The following is an 18,336-nucleotide window of genomic DNA, read 5'->3' on the forward strand; positions in this document are numbered from 1 at the left end:
CGGTGTCCATCTTGACTCACTAGCGTCACTTCTTGGGTGGCATGCGTTACTGGTCCGGAGGCTATCTCCGTGCCATCCACAGTAGTGATGACGTCTTTCACTGCCTTAGGGACAAGGGGTAGATTCATCCTTGATACCATTTCACGGTCCACATAGTTACCGATTGCTCCGCTGTCAATGTAAGCTTCAATTGCATGCAAACGATCCGGACGTTCAGGACTAATGAGGACCATGGGTATCACGAAATGCGAGGTCACGGGACAGATCTTAACGCTCGGCAAGAGGACCTCTACTCTTGTCGGGCGAGGTCGTTTCCCTGCTCAGAATTTGTGGTACAGGTATCCGTGGCTCCTACAGTCTTCTTAGCTGGTTTCACTGGACAGTCCCGAAGAAAGTGTCCTGAGTTTCCGCAATAGAGGCATAATTGCAGCTGCCTTCTTCTTTCCCGCTCTTTCTGGGTTAAAGGTCCTTTCATGCCCCCTATTTGCATAGGTTCCACAGTGTCAGCTCCCTTATTCGAGGTCTGTGGTTTAGAAAACACTCGGGTATCAAATCTGGAACGATCTGCCTTCCTGTTCTGTAGTCTATGGTCCAATTGGACAACTAAGTCAATATAGTCAGAACATTCTTGTGGAGGATTCACAACTTGCGCTAACACATCTTTGAGCTCTCCACGCAGGCCTCTGTAGAAAAGCATTATTCTCTTGTCCTCGGGCCATTGTGTTTCCACTATGAGTCTATTGAAGGAGGCTATATAAGTCAAGAGGTCTTGATTACCCTGTCGTAATGAGAGAAGCTCATTGTCCAAGGCCTGCCCTTGTGCATGTCTTGCGAACAGTTTCTCCATGCTGGACTGGAAGGCCTGAAAATCATGTAAAACCGGATCATCCTGGGTGACTAAAGGGATCGACCAATCTGCAGCGCTGCCACTGAGATAAGAAAGCACGAAAGCCACCTTGGTCTGGTCTGTTGGGAATGCAGCTGGTCGACATAAGACGTTTAGGCGGCACTGATTGATGAACACTGCAAATTTCTTTGGATCACCAGAAAAGCGTTCGGGCGGAGCCAAGGGAACATTACCGGGCAGATTGATTTGCACTGGATTTAAAGATGATGCAGAAGGATAACTTCCTCCTGGAACAGGCAAAGGTGTCTGTCCTGCCTGCGTTTGTAACAACTGCCTAGCAAGGTCCTCTGTTCGCTCCTTGGAAAGTATCAATTCTCTTCTTAGAGAGTTTGTTTCCTGACGAGCTGCATGTACTTCTGCTCTTAATTCCCCGAGCAACTGGGCTAGTTGATCAGTGTCTGAGGTTTCCATTGCGCCTCGGTAGGAGTTTTGTGGTGGGCTTCGCGTTCTGTAGCGCTCACCTGATTCCCACGGAGGCGCGGGTCTTGGCAGGAAGCTGTCTGTGACTCGAAAAGTGATGTGCAGGACTCGATTGGCTTCTGGGGTCGAACCTCTTCGCACTGTGTGTCGGACTCGAAGAGTGAGGTTTCTGCAGGTGAAAGAATATGGGGGTTAATGGTCTGGGTTGTTGAATGTCCCTCTCTCTCTCTCTCTTCCCAGCTTTTTCGTAGAGCCCCCAGGTCAACGTGCTCACCTTATATAGGTGAATGCTGGGCTCTCCATCTGTGTCTGGTGCAGGGTGCCGTTGCCAGTTCCTTCACTGGTGAAACACAGGCCTCTTGAATTCAGAGGATGGTTACCGTCGTTATCTGCACGAGCGGTGAGTTTCTGGACACCTTTTGTCTTTATAGTCTTTACATGCGTGGCACGTTTTATGCAGACTCTGTATAATGCCTTTCCCTTATGTATTGCAGGGCTCTTGAGATGAAAGATGAAGTGAAGCGCTTGGAAGTTCGTAAGTATGGCAAGCGCTCTAACTGTCTCTTTCCTTGCCGCTTAGTTCGTGTTAAAGAGACGCCGGAGAATTCGCAGGCGTTTTATTGCGACGAGCATGATGGACGTAAGTAAATACCTGCTTAATGTCTTTTCTTTTGCCTTTCAGATGTTGGGTTGCAGGGCCGGAGTCCGCGGAATGCCAGTAAGTTGTTAACGATACTTTGTCTTCACAGGCGGCGATGCAGAACGAAGAAATCCGGAATTCACAGCATGCCGGTAAGTATGGCAATGCTTTTGTTCTTGCAGGTGGAGATGCGGCGTGAAGAAACGGCCGCAGCCGATTGATCAGGTAAGTAAGCACTGCGTGTAAAGTTCGCCTTGCTAACCTGTTCTTTCTGTTCTTTGCAGGTGCTGATGATGTCTGGATACTGAAATGGTAAGTAGGATTCTTGCAGGTCCAGGATCGGAAGAAGAAAGGCCGTAGCAGACTCGGTGAGCGTTCTGCTGCAGATGCAGAATAACGCGAAGCACGCTTCATCTATCGGGTGTGGTTTAAATAGCCTTGGAGTGATGAGGCGTCTTCTTCCACGGCCCCGCCTAGGTAAGAAAAGAGTTCCAGTTTCCAGAAGAGTTCCAGTGCTGTATCTAGGGAGTGGAGCTGCCCCACCCAGGTAAGAAAGTAGTCCCTGTTCTCAGATGGCTTCTAAGTGGCTGGTAAGTAAGCAGCATGGTCTGCTGCAGGTAAGTCCACCCAAGCATCTTCACACCTATTATGAGCCCGGCGCTTCCAGTGCCGGGACCAATGGTTTTGATGAGCCTGGTGCCACCGGCGCCAGGACAAGGTCCAAAAGGTCCCAGTGGGGACCGGCTGGTGCTTAGGATTAGGGTTAGGGGCCTGCTTCCAAGGACGTTGGGCTGGTCCTGGCTCCTTGGAAGCAGTGATCATGACATTGACAGACACGTGCCTTAATTAATCTGTAATGTAAATATGTCATATTAGCAAGTTTGGGATATTGTGAATGTTTTTTTTATGAAAAATAGATTTTCTGGTTAGACACAAAGGGGAGTTTTTTCTCCCTGGCCCATAAACATGACACATCATGACACTCTGTTTCCTTCTCGAATCAGGAGTGAGGGAATACTTAGACCAATCAGTTTCCTAGAGGGTGGGCTTAGTGTAATCAGCCTCCCCAGCTCCTTGGGAAATACATAAATAGGGACTGTTGAGGGCACAGAAGGACACACACATTCACCCATCACTGATCTATTGGCGAAGCGCTCTGAAGGAGAATCCAGACTCCAGAACTATCCAGACTCCAGAACTATCCAGACTCCAGAACCCTGAAGCAGAAGGCCCAACCCAAAAAGCTGAACCCTTATCAGCTGGCCTTTAGACTCTGAATTTAGTTTCCTATCTGCCAGTCATTCAAACAATCATTGCTAGTGTCTACCTGAACCTATCCAAAGCAACTCTCACTAGTTCTGAATCCTATTTAGCGAATTAAAGTCATTTTAAGCATTTTCCCATTCATTTCAAACAACATTTAAAAGCATTTGACCTGTTTTAAAATCATTCCTGTTCTCTCTAAGCTTGCTAGGGGAATTGGGATTGAACTTGCATTTGTTGATTGTACATTCCTGAAACCTGTGTGCCCCCATTCCATCTCTTCATACTGCATATTAGGGGGGATTGAGTAACAGGGGGAAAGAGTGATTACATTGTCTTCGATTGAATTCATATCAAGTTTTATTTCTATGCTGCATTAATTTAATATCATTGCATTTCATTGAACCTACACAAAGTTATTCTCTGCTACATTATTCTTCCTATTCCTACTCCTAATTGATTAAAGAGATTGTTGATTATTGTAATACTACCCATTGCTATTCATTGTATAAATATTAATAAGTGTGATATTTAGATTATTTAGATATTATTCATATTCATAAAAGTGTGATATATATATTGTTTAATTCATCAAATAAATCTTTTAACTTGAACAACAAACCTACCTCTTGGTTCAGTGAGACCGGGGGGATTCAAAGAGAGGGGCGTTATATAAGGGTACATCATCCAAAAATAAAAGAACTTTAACATAAAAATATATAAATAAGGGTTGCAGCTGGGCATCTCACGCTAAACATTGACTTAGGTGGAGTGCTGGGTTGAAACCACTTACAGATTGGGAGCTCGTACCAGGATTTCTGGATTAGATATACCACTTGTGGCAGCTTAATACAGTGTGCTAACTTACAGGATACATAAATCCTGTTGGGCTACCACGCTGTGTTACACTGTAAAAGCACCCCTCAAAAGAGAACGCTCTAAGGAAACGGTCTGTTTTGCAAAGATAAAATAAACTTCTGTAAATCAGGAAGGAAATTAGTATTTCCAGAATGGCGACATTGGTAGACATCAATATGGCTAGAGAACACCTTTTGCATAAGTTATTTGTGAGAGGTGAATGGACAGAGCAGGACCAGCATGTGTGGTTGCAGGCAATCGCACAACAGATCACTGCAACAGGGTTAGATAAATGGAAAGACCAGGGTCCCTTACATGTGGCCCTGAGTGAACTATATATGGCCCCTAAGGCCAAGGATGAGCAAACTAAGATTGGCAAGATAGCAGCATATCTATATTTATCTATTGGAGCCATACATGATAAATATGCTGAAGGCCAAGATCTGGCAAGTAGGCAACTGATGACATTAGAAAAGGCCCAAACTGATCTGGACTCTTCTGAGCAGAGGCTGCAGAGGAGCCAGGAGTCTGAAAATATAAGCATGAAGTATATAGTCAAAATAAAAGAGGACTAGGGTATCCTGCAGCAGGAAAAGGCAGAACAGGATACCAGAATTCTGGCCTTGCAGAAGGAATACCAAGACAGTTTGGACTCCCTACTGCAGAGCCAGAAAAAGCTGGAGCAATAGATCAATTTCAACAGGGCATGCTCAGAGCAGGTAGCCACCCTACAAATCCAACTAGACAAAGAGAAAGAGGAGAGAAATACATTGATTTTGAAAGACCTGGGCACCCAGGCAGAGTTTGATGAAGAGCGCCAGAAAGCTGGCGTGCTTCAAAGACAGAGGGACGACCTGGTGGCACAGAGGCAGGCTCTTGCTCAGGAAAGGGACACCTTAGGCCAGGAAGTCTGCTATTTAAAAGAGAAACTGGAAGAAAATCACGTGGCCCTCCAGGGACTGGGTGACCTCCAAAAAGACCATCAAAAACTGTTAGCGCACACCAGGAGGGTGGAAGAGGGCATCTCAGCCTGGCATCTCACGCTAAGCATTGATTTAGGTGGAGTGCTGGGTTGAAACCACTTACAGTGGTGTTTAAAAGCCTTAGACACACCCTTTTTTTTCATAGAGTGTTGCTTGATCTACATTTTTTGTAATACTTTGCTAAAGCTGTTCTTTTTTTATTTTGTTTAATTTTAGGTTCTTGTGTTGCGCAGCAGGAAGAAGTTCTAGCGCAAGTAACCTCTGTGGGAAGCTGAGGGTTTACATAATGTGTTAAAAAAAGCAAGTTGTCTCTTAACAAGGGGCGAGTAACTCAAAGGGTTGAAAATGTGTTAAACAACGCTAGTCAACAAACTGCTAAAGCTCACAATACACATATAACAGAACCTGTTGAATCTTGTACACCTTTGCATAGCACTACTGTTCTAGACCCTGTGAATTTTACTCTTAGGGCGGAGGCTTAGACTGGGGGTGGAATTATACAGCACCCCGTGATTCAAGTTGTGATCTCCGTAACCCTTTCAGTTGGACCCTCTGGTAGCCCATGCCCGTGGCCCCCCGGTTTTGGAGAGATCACCCCACCAAATGTGTTCTCAACAACGAGCCCCAACATTGAGCTGCATGTTGTTATTTCGGAAGATTTATGGACAAGAGAACAAATGCAGCCCTATATTCCGACCCTGTTATAACAATTACAGATTCACCCTTTAAAGGGACAGTCATAGTTATTTCAGACTCCCCCTTAAAAATAGAGCCTCAAGATTTTGTATACGCCTCTGTTATCTGTGGATCAGGCTATGCCCCGAAACCCCTTGATCTTTCTTACCGAGGACCCAATGGTGTAAACAAGCTGCGGCGTACAACTGTCATTTATTGTTCAGACCATAATAAACAGGCCTTTAAGTTCCCGAAGTCTAAACAGTTTAATACACTGAGCGTCTGTGTAAATACTCAAGACTCTAAAAGGGTTAGTGTTGTTAAACAATTATTTGTGATACCCGCTTTAAAAAGTCAAAAAGGAAAACATTTATTAGGTCCACATAACAACGCTAGATTATGATACAGGCCTGGAGCTTGAGACATACCCTTGTTAAAAAATATTTAGCAGCTATTCGTAAATGTGTTTCTAAGGCCAAACACGTCCTGTTCACTAAGGAATCTAAAAACCAGATGTATACACAACCTAAAAAATAAAAGACCCCTGACTGAAAAAAGAAACGGTTGTTAAAAAACCTTATACAGACCATGCCTGATTTTGCAGACACCTTAAAGTCTTTAAGATCTGGGGTAGGCCCTGAACGGTGTACAGACAATGCAGACTTAAGCGCTGATCCTAACACACCAATGCATGTGTTGGAGGATACAAGCACACCATCAAACCCTGTTAAAAAGCGGCATTTACCTGTAAAAGGTTTACCGGCCTGGCGTTTAAAATGGCCTTGAACCCGAAGGCAGAGGGAAATGTTTGAGAAAAGCAAAAATGATCATCAGTCAGCAGAAAGATTTAGCATCATATCCCCAAAGCACACCCCTGCCATCCGACAAAGACATGTTTTTTTACAGAGTATGGCAACATACCAGAGAGACCTACCAAAATTTTAAAGTGTTGAATACTATGAGGTTTTCCGCTTTGTAAATTTAGATCAATTAAGATCTACCAGACAAGGTTTATTAATGATAACTGAGGCGGTTGAAAGGCTTGTCTCACAAATCCTTGAAACGGTCGGCCTAATGATTTTGTACAGATCCATTTAGACAGTACGGCTTTAAACCGTCCTCTTTTTACCAGGCGCTCATTTAGTCAGACCTTTGATGTTTTGGAATTTCTAGAAAACATAGGAAAATTGTTACAAAGTAAGGTGGAGCTAGCCGTATGTTACTCTCACCTGATATCCTCGGGGGCGTCTGGAAGGCTCTGAGATCTGGAACCCTGGATGCGTAGTTGCGCAGTGCTGAATAATTAATCTTAGTTATTTGTAGGGTGAGCTATCCGTCCTGCGTTTCTTGTGCAGGGGCGCTTGACTTTTGTTGGCGAGCTGCCCGAGTTGCTTCACTGGTGCAGTACGCCTTCCTTGGTCCCAGGTCTGCCGTGACCCCGAATCTGCTGATAGGCAGGTAGGTTTGTTAATTGTAAGTCTTTTTTCTGTTTATGGTGGGAATTCGTTAATGTCTTTATCGCCTTCTTTTCGGGTGCGAAGGTCTTGATGCTGGCGTGCCGGATGAAGAGGCACGTTTCTAGGTAAGAGAAAGCACGAAGCACAGTGCCTTTATTGTCTTTTGAAGGTAACCTGTGTTTTCTTCTTCTTCTCCTCATAGGCCGCTGTGGTGCTGTGAGTGGATGAGAGCGCGATGAAAAACAGGCCCCCAGAATCCGTTAAGGTAGTACAGCACTGTGCGGTTCTTTAATATTGAAAGCAAACCTAAATATGTCTCTTTTCCTTTGCAGATGTTGCTGTGGTGCTCCGGATCGAAGTGTGGCATAGTGCGATGGAATTCAGGTAAGACTGATGGAATTCGATGTTTTGGAAGCACGAGTTCTAATATTGTTTTTCCCTTTCTCGTTATTGCAGGTCGCAATGTTCGAACAGCCGTTGTGGTAGCGGTTCGCCGGAAGTCCTTAAGCTTGTACTCACAGGTGAGTGATGTTTCTTCTCTCGGTTTCCACAGATTGCAGCCCAGTTGAGATGCTGAGTGCTAGATGGTGTTTTCTCAGGTAAAACAGAATAATCTTGTTCTTGTTCTTGTTCTTGCAGGATTACAGGAAGATGCTGAAAACCAGGAGCTGGAAACAGTGAGCGTCACGCTGCTGGTTGCAGAATAACACGAAGCATGTTCTGCAGTCAGGGTGTGGTTTATATAGCCCAGCTAAGGTAGTACCAGGGAAAGTATTTCCAGGCCTGCCACACCCAAAACACTAGACCGCATGGCTTGGTTCTTAGAACTAGACTGTGTGGGTGCTTCCATGTTGGATTTAAAGGCCCATGTACATACATGGGACCTAGTTTGAACAGCCCTTCCTTCCTACATATGAGCCTGGTGCCAAAGGCGCCAGGACTGGCTCCAGGAGCCCTTTTGCAGAGGTTTTAAGGCCCTCAGGGTTCTGGTGGAAGCCTGCTTGTGGCACAACTTGTGCCCCCTCACAGTGGTCATGACACGTAACATAGCCGTTGAGGCTTGTGTCTGTGGTTGTCAGTTTTAGAGAGGGCGGCGTGTACAGATCACTGAAAAAAACACTTTACAGTATGGTTGTGGCCAAGAAGAAATGTTGGCTCTTGGATTTTAACTATGGTTTCTTGAACATATGTATGGCTGTGAGTATTATAGGCCTGCAAGTATTATAGGCCTGCTGGAGAATAGAACTGTTACTGATGGCTATATACAGACAAAGGCTTTGGAGGTTCACAAAGTTCTGGGCATGCCGCCTGATATCATGGTTAGTTTTAATGAGCTGCGTCTATTTGAAGACTACTTCGGCATACCAATAAAAATTCTGTATAATGAGGACAGACTTTGGAAATATTTCCCGGCAGGTAACACGGCTAATAAGAACACTGTATATATTTTACACCACGATCAACACTATTACCCTAGAATTGCTTGACTGTTAGGACTGGCGCGCTCCGTTCATATTCTTGGTTGTTCAAGGGTATGTTTGGTTCTAACTATCTAATCCCTTTTAGCCTGCTCGCTCAGACCGTCTTGAACTCTTCTTCGCAAGAGCTCCCGGAACTGTTTTTGCTTCCACGCCGTTGCTAGGCAACAGTACAAACTCTCTCATAGTTCATTTACTGCACATCCACTTTCATTTCAAGTTTATAACTTTATTCTGTGTTCCCTAGCTGTTACTCTTCCTGAAAGTCACTCCTTATCAGCACTCGTCTGATTGCAGTGATCGCGCTCCGGTGCTTAGCAACAGTACAGCGCTTTCCCTTCGCTCGTATACATTGCTCAACCTTTGCTATCACAAGATTGACTTTTCTCTGTCCTTTAGCTGACAACACTTACCATTCTATCCAGGCGTCTTCACGTGTGCCCCCAGGGATCTCTCATACTCATTTGTCTTCAGCATACCAGAGGTAGGATTCCGTCATTCTCTTTCACTTCAAGACGATCTGTAGGGCTTTGTGTGTTTCATTCTCTGTCCTTCTTACTAGACCTCCAGTTTCTGGGCTATCCGACCCTACACCTGCAAGATAGGAGGCAGCCACCATTTTAGAGGTACCAACAGTCTGGAATATATTAAAACATACACCCTGCACTTACTTATCTTGGCTAACTCCCTTCTTCTATTTTCATTAGGAAGTCATCATTGAAAAGGCATTCCTCCAGAATCGTTGAACAGACACTCCCTGCTCCTCTCTACCGAAGACAGCATTTCTCCAGGGTTTTCTTCCCCAGTGGGTTTCCCTGTGGGTATTGGGTTTCCCTTTCTGTGACTTTAGAACGGGGCGACGCAAGACTGAGGGGGGTATTTCTCAATGGCAGCACTTTGCTACAACTGATCCAGGTTAGTGGATTTAATAATGTTCATTGGCTGAGTTCTACGTCCGCTTGTTTTATCAGATCTAATAGTTAGTGACGCCCAAACTCTCTGCTACCATGGATCAGATGCAGTAGCTAGTGTCTGCAGTACAATCCCTTACCTTGAGGTTCAGGATTAAAACAGGAAAACTCAGTCCTCTGCCAACAGATGGCAAGGGCACCCCAGAGCTCGGAACTACCTCCCGGTCTATTGCCTGGGGGTATGTTTGAGGGCAATCCCCATAAACACAAAGAGTTCTTGGACTCTTGTGCTGTACAGTTTGCTTTCAAAGGGTCCTTCTTTCCTACTGACCATGTCAGGCTCCAACCTTCAAGCGCAGGAGTGGTACGAACCAACCACCCCCTCCGCGGTCTGGGTGCCTGCAAGTCACAGCTTACACAGACCTCCGAGACCCCGGCGGGGAAAGAGGGTTAGGGAATCGTTGTTTGGACAAGAACCGGAAAAAGGGTTAGGAGAGGGAAGGTGGACAGGACTGGGGGAGTCAGGGTAAATGCAAACTAAAATTTAAACATGCATACCCAAACCAGCATTACATTACTTGCCCACATTACAGACTGTCATCAATGAGGCAATTAGAGCAAAAGGACATATCTCTGTTTTTGAGTGCTGGCCTCCTGCCTGCGCACTCTGAGGTCCAGTCTCCGGAGCAGATAAATGCTGCAAAGAGAGTTATGAGTTACAACCTTGTGGGTGTTTCCTCACACACACAACAGATGCATCCAGTGGGTAAACGACATTCCTTCATGCACCCCCACTCATCCCCGAATTGCCACGTTCTAACTTGTATGCCCCCTTGAGTGGGTTTCACCCTGATACGCGGTTAGGCCGCACGTGGCCCCGCAGTTCACACTGATCCATGTGTTAATATGCACACGTAGATTAAATAATAAACGTGCCGCTAGCCACACATGGCGCAGTGCGACTTCAGTACAAGCCACGCCGTGTTCCCAGTTGCAGTTCCCTTAGCTGGTGCACATGGCTAATTATGCATGCAAATAATATGCACTGCTCGTGGGATCGCTGCGCTTCGGTGCGAGTCTTGCGGGGGTCTTAGCTTTAGATTAATGGCTGCTACATGCTGCACTTATCTTTTGCCGAACAAGGGGACTTCATGAGTCTGGGCGGTGCCCCTTTGCGTGTGCCCCGCTTCGCGTGTGCCCCGCTTCGCGTGGGCCCCGCTTCGCGTGGGAGATTCCTGACTGTTCGCCCCTGAACGCGGCTTTGCTGCCCAAACGAGGGTTTCCCAGCATGTGCTGCAGCTGCTCCCCTGCGCTTGCGGTACTTATCTCAGGCATATGAGGGGCCCGGGTGATGGTGGCTGGGGTGTGGCCCCTCGTGTGTGTCCCATTCCTCGGAGCTGCAATGAACACGTCCTCTTCGTTCGGGAGTTCAAGCACAAGCCCCATGCTAACGTGCGCGCGCGCATGCGCGGATGTGCTCCAACCAACGTGGGTGGGGTTTTGTAGTTCCCGGCCCAGGGTCTGCTGGGAAGTGAAGTTTGTAGGCCTTTGTTCCTGCAAAGAGGGCACAGAAGCCTTCTATAAGGCAATATCCGTTTGCGCTGGGGTTTTTTGTGTTTCCCCATATGTGGACCACGTCCACAGCTCACTCCAGGCTCCCCTCTACACAATCCCAATGCCTGCACCCTGACAGTACTCCCCCCCCCCCGCACAGAAGGCTCTGAGTTTGGGTTTCCCTGGGTAATTTTGATGAAACGCTCTAATCAACCTGGGCGCATGCACATTGCAGGCCGGCTCCCAAGACCGGTCCTCCGGGCCATATACCACCCAATCAATAAAGTAATACAAACCATTTTTTCGGTGCTGAGAATTCAGGATTGCCCTAACCTCATATTCAGGGTGTCCCTGGACTAATATTGGAGGTGGTTTCTTAGTAGGGACAGTGAAGGGTGCAGGTTACAATAGGGATACATGAGAGGTGGGGTGGATCTTCATTTGTTTTGGCAAGGCCAGCTTTACTGCCACCGGATTAATCACTGCAGAGATGGTAAAGGGACCCAGATATCGCGGTTGCAACTTACGTGGGCCGGACATTTTAATATTGGGTGTGGATAGCCAAACGCGGTCCCCTTGTTTATATGGAGGGCTTTGTCTCCTTTTCAAATCGGCGTAATGTTTGTATGACTATTTTGCAGCATCTAAATGTTTTTGTATACTAGACCAGACTTGTTGTGCATAAACATGATGCCCCCTGAGTGTGGGTATATCCTCCAGGGATGGGCTGGGAGCTGTGGGCAAAACCCTAGGGTGGAAACCATAAACCCCGAAGAATGGGGTATGTTTCGTGGAACTGTGGAGAGCATTGTTGTACGCTATTTCTGCTAACCATACATACTGAACCCACAAAGTTTCAGTGTCTGCAGTGTAGCAGCGTAAGTACTGCTCCAGGCCCTGGTTTAACCTCTCGGTTTGTCCATCGGTTTCTGGGTGGTATCCCGAGGACAAACTTACTTCCATACCAATTAACTGGCAAAAGGCGCGCCAGAAGCGGGAGGTGAACTGTGGACCATGATCAGTAATTACTCGTGTTGGAAGTCCATGCAGTCGCACTACGTTTTGTAAGAACAGTTCCGCTAATTCCCCAGCTGTGGGTACCCCTTTACATGGAATAAAGTGACCCATTTTTGTGAGCGAATCAACCACTACCAAAATGGAAGTGTATTTTTGGACAGATGGTAAGTCCACAATTAAGTTCATGGTAACAGTGTGCCACTGGGTAGGGGGAGTTGGCAAGGGTTGTAGTAATCCTGCCGGTTTTTGATGGCTGGACTTCTGTCTTCCACAAACGTCACATTCTGTCACGTATTTGCGCACATCCCGTAGCAGTGTAGGCCACCAAAAATGCCGAGCCACGTTCCGTTGGGTTTTGGCTACACCTGGATGACCCGCGGTAGTGGCATCATGGCACCATTGCATAACCTCCTTTCTGAGCTCTTCTGTGGGCAGGTATAATGCTTTAGCATAGTAGGGAAGTCCATTCACGAGGGAATGATGTAAACCCTTCCCACACCAATCTTGCAACTCTTGTGTAGTCATGGCTGTTTGTACATCTTCGAATATGTTAGGCCGTCCGACTACCCCGATAATTCGTGGAGGAGGCACAATAGGCCGATTTTCAATACATTCCTTATCGTCCAAATCAGGGTATTGTGACAAGATATCCGCTTTTTTGTTATCAGCTCCAGGCCGATAAGTAATAAGAAAATCGTAATCAGCGAAGAATAATGCCCAACGTAGTTGGCGTGGACTAAGTGTCTTAGCAGTTTTGATGAACTGTAGATTCCGATGATGGGTGATCACAGTCACGGTATGATGATCCCCCATGAGGTAATGTCTCCATTCCTCAAAGGCCGCTTTTACTGCTAGCAATTCCCGATCAGCTATGGTATAATTAGCTTCGGCAGGGAGTAATTTGCGAGAATAGTAAGCAACAGGATGGAGCATTCCTGTCTGCACTTCTCGTTGTGAAAGAACTGCACCGATAGTGTAGCTGGAGGCATCTGTCTCGACCACGAAGGGCTGAGCTAGATCGGGATGCTTTAGCACCGGGGCAGACGTGAAAGCGTTTTTCAACTGTTGAAAACCTAGTTCTGCGGCTTCGTTCCAAACATATGATCGTCCTTTTTTTAGTAAGGAAGTGATGGGGGTCACCAATTCCGAGAGGTTTCGGATAAACCGCCGGTAGAAGTTAGCGAAGCCTAGGAAGGATTGCACTTCCTTCACCGATTTCGGTGCTGGCCTGTCTAAGATTGCTTGTACTTTACGTTGATCCATTTGTACCCCAGACGGGGTCAAAAAATACCCCAGAAATTCCACCTTAGAACGTCTTGTGAGTAAATTAAGATATCGTCGATGTATACCACCGCGAAGATATCAAGAAATTCACATAGCACCTCATCCAGGAAATGCTGGAAGGCAGCTGGGGCGTTGCACAGGCCGAACGGCATCACCTGATACTCGTACAGGCCAAACTTAGTCCGGAACGCTGTTTTCCATTCGTCCCCAGCCCGTACTCGTACCAGGTGATATGCCCCTCGAAGATCTAGTTTAGTGTATATGGTCGCCTTCCGCACTTGATCCAGTAAGACTGGAATTAATGGTAATGGATACCGATTTTTGATGGTGATACGATTAATTCCGCGATAATCGATGCAAGTTCTTAAGTCTCCGGTCTTCTTCGGTATGAAGAATAATGGCGAGGAGACTGGAGAATTAGAGTGTCTAATAAACCCGCTTCGTAGGTTAGTGTCTATATATTCCTTTAGATGTTTTGTTTCATCTTCCGTGAGCGCATATACCCTACTGCAGGGTAAGACTGCTCCGGGCTCTAGGTCAATTCGGCAATCAAATGGCCGGTGAGGTGGCAGGGTTTCCGCCGCTTGTTTACTAAACACATCGGCATATTCCACATACTCGGCGGGTAAGGCACTCATGTCTAAGGGTTCCTTCTACTTCTTAATTATCGGAAGCGTGGGCGGACCCACGCAGGCGCTTCCCCATCCTATAGGATGATGTGCACCGTACCCACTAATTATTATTTGGCTCCATTTAAGCTCACAACTCCTCCCACCTCCCCGTCTGCCTCACAAAATCCAACATCACACTATTCCCCCTCCTGCCTCTCTCCCCATCACCTCCTAGTATAATCCTCTCACTCAGCTCAGCCACACCCAACGCAGTCAACCGAACCCTCATCAATTCTCTCTCTGTAACATGTCTTTCACACCTAATCAAAAAATGTCCCACCGTTTCAGGCACCCCACACACCGCACAGTCCCTTGATTCACGCTTTCCTATTCGAAATAGACAGTCATTCAGCCCCACATGACCTATCCTCAACCGATTCAGCATCACCTCTTCCCCCCTCCTCCATTCTGATCTCCCTGCATCCATCTTCACCGACACTTTCCCACGAACACCGAACATCCACCTGCCCTTCACCCCATTCACCCACCTCTCCTGCCACTCATCCAGGACCCGTCTCATCATCACAGCCTTCACCTCATCCACACTCAAAGGCAACCTCACATCAATCGCTCCCCTCCTCATACCCTCACCAGCCGCCAGATCCACCAACTCATTTCCCAAAATGCCACTGTGACTGGGAACCCACGCCAACTCCAAATCCATACCCCCGCGCACACACCGATAAATCTTCATCCTAATGTCCAAAATCACATCCTTCCTATCATCATCCCCTGCCACAATCGCCTGTAACCCACTCAATGAATCTGAGAACACCACCACTTTCTCATACCCCAACTCATACACCCTGTCAATCACCAATGCAATCGCCACCAACTCAGCCGTACAAATAGACACATCATTCGTCAGTTGTCCTATTTTATACTCCCCAATGCTTTCTAGATAATACGCCATTCCCACTCTCCCAGACATAGGATCCTTTGAACCATCCATAAACACCTTGTATCCTTCCTTTCCTGCCACATACTCCTGACCCAAAGCTTTGATCTCACCCCGCATACCTCTCTTCTTCGATACCACATTCGCCAACTCCAAACACACCTTTGGAGATCTCATCATCCACCTCGGCCTTCTCTCCAAATCCGTATCAGTCACAATCATCAAATCACCCACACCCCACTGCACTCCCTTCTCCCACATGTGAAACCCAAAAGTGCCCCCCTTCCTCCTCCACCGATCCCTGTAATAGTCAAACCTCCAATTATACTTCAAACATTCACGCACCGGATGAGCCACACTCTTCGCACTACACTTCACCCACCATCTCATATTTAACGCATCCCTCCTCAACCCCAATGGCATCTCTCCCACAAGCACCTGAACTGCATTCACTGGGGAGGACCTCATCACACCCGAACACACTCTCAATGCCCTCGCCTGTACTCTATCTAACCGCAACTTCTGACTCGACGTATAACCCACTGACACCTGACACCCAAAATCCATCACACTCAAAATCAACCCCTTATACAACATTCGTAAACACTTCTGTTGCGCACCCCATTCTTTCCCAGTCACCGCCCTCAACAAATTCAGCCTGCGTTTACACTTATCCACCACACCATCCACTTGCATATTCCAATTCAACTTTCTATCCAGAATCACCCCCAAGTACAGAAACTCTTCCACGCTCTTCACCCTCACACCTTTCAAAACCAAATTCAACTCCTGCTGCACTCTTTTCCTTGAGAACACCATACTCACACTCTTATCCAGAGACACCGAGAAACCCCATTTCCCACACCACTCCTCCATGCGTACAATCGCAGCTTGCAACCGTCTCTGTACCAACAACAAACACCGCCCTCTTACCCAGACCACACCATCATCCGCGAAGAAATCCACCTGACACCCAATTCCCGACAAAGCTCGAATCAACCCATCCACCATCGCATTAAACAGCATCGCACTAATCACACTCCCCTGCGGTGTCCCATTCTCCATCTTCCAAACTTCAGGCAGCACCCCCCTCACTCTCACCTGAAATGTCCTATCTGCTAAGAATGCCTTGATCCACCGAAACATTCTTCCCTTCACACCCATCTCCAACAGTCTCACTAACAACCCTCCCTTCCACACCATATCATACGCCTTCTCCAAATCCAAAAAGAACGCTCCCACCAACTCTCCATCACATAATGCCTCCTCCACCCCAGTCACTAATCTCACTAATGGATCAGCCACCGACCGATTCCTCCTGAACCCACTCGGAAAGTCACTCAAACATCCATTCGACTCCAAATAAAACCCCAATCGCTCAACCACCATCCGTTCCATAACCTTACACAACACAACAGTCAACGCAATCGGTCTATATGACTTACACTCTGTAGGAACCTTGCTACCCTTCAAAATCGCCACTACAATCGCTCTTTTCCACATCTTCGGCAAAACTCCATTCTTCCAGATCTCATTGAACAACGCTAATACCTCCGACTTACATTCCTCAGGCAACTTCTCCAAAAATACATACATAATTCAATCCACTCCAGGGCTAGACCACTTCCCCTTCCGAATCGCTCCATTCAACTCTACCATCGAAAATGAAACCTCATATTGCTCCTCCCAAGGCCCAACATTCGCCACCACCTCTCGCGTTTCCTCCTCTACCACACCCATTCGGATCCTCACCTCTTCTGGGAAGTTCCTTGAACTGTGAACCCCCGCAAAATATTCCCCCAACAAATTCGCCTTATCCCCATCCTCACTAATCACCTCTTCTCCTTTCAACAACACAGACATACCACCCTGCGACCTCATTAATCCGGACATCCGCTTGAACTGTTTCCAAACCTCACTCACACCAGAATCACTCCCCAGGGACCCACAATAGCCACTCCAATATCCTCTCTTTCTTTCCCTAATCACCCTCTGCACCACCGCCTTAGCCTTCTTATATGCCTCCAAATCCACCAACATTCCCGTTCTAACCGCTCTTGCTCTAGCCTTCTTTCGTGCCGCCACTGCTCTTGAACATTCCACCAACCACCAAGGAACCTCGATCTTCCCACCCTTCCCCTTCTCAACCTCCGGAATTGCTGCCACAGACGCTGCTTTCATTCCCTGCACCAGATGCTCATTCCATTCATCCAACCCCCCCTCTCTTCCCCTTGGAACAATCAAATCCCGACACACTCCCTTATACACCTCCCAATCAGCCTTCCTAAAATTCAACCGACTCCCAGTCATACGTGACCTGATCCCTACCTCACCCCTCACAGTTACCAAAATAGCAGAATGATCACTCCCCATGTCTCCATCCTCACGCACCTTCCAATCACATTTGCCTGCAATTGCAGCAGTCACCCAGGTCAAATCCAAGCACGACAGCTTCCCAGTCCTCACATCCAACCTCGTACCCGTCCCATCATTCAGCAATACCAGACTCAATTCATCCGCCATGTCTTCCAACAATTCTCCATTCATATCTGTCCTATCACTACCCCACAACGTGTTGGCACTGTTAAAATCGCCACACAAAACACACGGTCCCACATGTCCTCTTATCACTCCAGTCAACACACCCACTTCCACCACCTCACACGGATTATAATAATTCAGCACCAATACTTCCGATCCTCCTACCCGAATCCCTGCCCCAATCGCCTCTACTGCTCCATCCACCACAATTTCCCTTGCAATCAACCCCTTTCAAACTGCTAAAGCCACACCCCCCCCTCTCCCCTCCAACCTATCCTTACGAAACAACTCAAAACCTGGTATCACAAATCTCAAATCACCCCTCAACCACGTCTCCTGAATACAAACTACGTCAACATTCAACTCCTCACACAACACGACTTTCAACTCCTGTCCATTCTTCAACAAACTCCTCGCATTCCACTGCAAAATCCTCATGCCGGCACCCCACTCAGCTTCCGCACTTTAGCAACCTTCTTAAACACATCTTCTTCTGATACATCTACAACATTCAAAAACCTCCTCCCAGCTTCCACTACTCCTTTCGTAAGATCTGATGTACTGATAGACGTATTCCCTTGAACCAGATCCAGCACATTCACTATAAAACACAAAAACTCAGTTTTCGGAACAACCACCATTTCTACACCTTTCACTTCACCCAGCACTTTCTTTCTTCCCACAACCTCATCCACCACCAACTTTTTCTCACTCACCTCACTCACTACCCGTACTGGTTTCACCTTTGCAACAGCCTGCGCATAAGACAGACCTTCCGC

This window comes from Ambystoma mexicanum, chromosome 5p (assembly GCF_040938575.1).
Source record: "Ambystoma mexicanum isolate Mex_15411 chromosome 5p, UKY_AmexF1_1, whole genome shotgun sequence".
Lineage (NCBI taxonomy): Eukaryota > Metazoa > Chordata > Amphibia > Caudata > Ambystomatidae > Ambystoma > Ambystoma mexicanum.